Genomic DNA, 1418 nt, shown 5'->3' with positions numbered 1-1418 from the left:
TATTGAAGAGATTATATCTAAAAATGCAACGAAGAAAACAAATCAGGAAAATCATGGCTTTTGTCTTACGGATTAATTACATTTTTTATTTCCCTTTGGCGTATATATTCTTGCGACACTTTGGTCAAAACTCGTACAGGAATTAAAGATAAACTTTATTTATTTTACAACAATATAAAACAACATATTTCAGCTTATATATAAAAAAAAAAAAAAAAAGGGGGGGGGGGGGGGTGTTATTGGAGGAAACTGGGTACCCAGAGAAAACCAACGTGATCGGGCAGGTGACCCCATATCTGTTCAACTCTGGTTGGGGAATTGAACCCCGGCCGTCTTGGTGAAAGGCAAGTGCGCTATCCACTTTACCACCCAACCACTCAGTACAGTATAATCATGTGTAATAAGTATTTGACCATTCTATTTTAGTTGAATATGCTGGTATACTTAGCCTCAGACTTTCTCCGTGTAAATATTTGAGGTTGATGCGGTCACTTGTTCCAACAGTACCATTTTTCATTTGAATGAAAAACTTCAAAATCTTGCTGTTTTAATTTATTGATTGTTTTTCTCAAATATTTGTTAAACATCATTTTCAGAAAACAAAACATGCAGTTTAGTTAAGGCACAGAATATGTTTTTCCTATATTCAATACTGGTTTTTTTTGTAGATAATAAATAACTTCATTTCCCATCAATTTATTGGCCAAGGAAAATTTCAATACTCAAATCACATCACTACACATTTTGGCCTCACCTTCTACCTCCAGTAAACACTTTGACATGATGAAAACCCTAGAAAACTTGTACATCCACAGAAAGACCGTCCTTAGGCCAGTACAAATGGACTGAATAGTCACTTAAATGCACTATTAGTCTAAAAAGTAGATTTTAAACACAGTATGTCATCATTCCTTTGTTTGGATAGATCACCAATATGAGCTTAATTACATCTAGTGTAGGCAGAGAAGGTCCCTGGCCTTTATCACCACTTTCTAGAAAACCTTCAGGAATGGCTTTGCCTATTATAACTGGTCTCACATCAGTCTCCTCCCCGCCAAGTGCAGGTTTCTCCTTAAGTTCCCCTAAAATGAACATTTAATATATATATCAACAGAGTATATGCATTATTATATATACCTGGTACACACAAGGTTTGCTGATCATCTATGCAACACAATATATAAAAAATACAGCTATATTGTGAAGTAAAACAGTTTTATTAAAAATGCATTCTCAACGCATTTATTGGACGTGAAAAACAACATTGTACAATCAGAAACGATGGATTTCAGGGGGCTAAATTACCGAGTTATCGTGGGGTATTTAAGTTTTATGAGTACACGTATGAAGCTCTCGGCGTGTCACATATGTCTACATGTACGTAGGACTTCGACCGTATAGCTGAATACGACCAGCCC

This window comes from Mizuhopecten yessoensis, unplaced genomic scaffold (assembly GCF_002113885.1).
Source record: "Mizuhopecten yessoensis strain PY_sf001 unplaced genomic scaffold, ASM211388v2 scaffold9871, whole genome shotgun sequence".
Classification (NCBI taxonomy): Eukaryota; Metazoa; Mollusca; class Bivalvia; order Pectinida; family Pectinidae; genus Mizuhopecten; species Mizuhopecten yessoensis.
Note: the sequence above shows the minus strand (reverse complement) of the source record.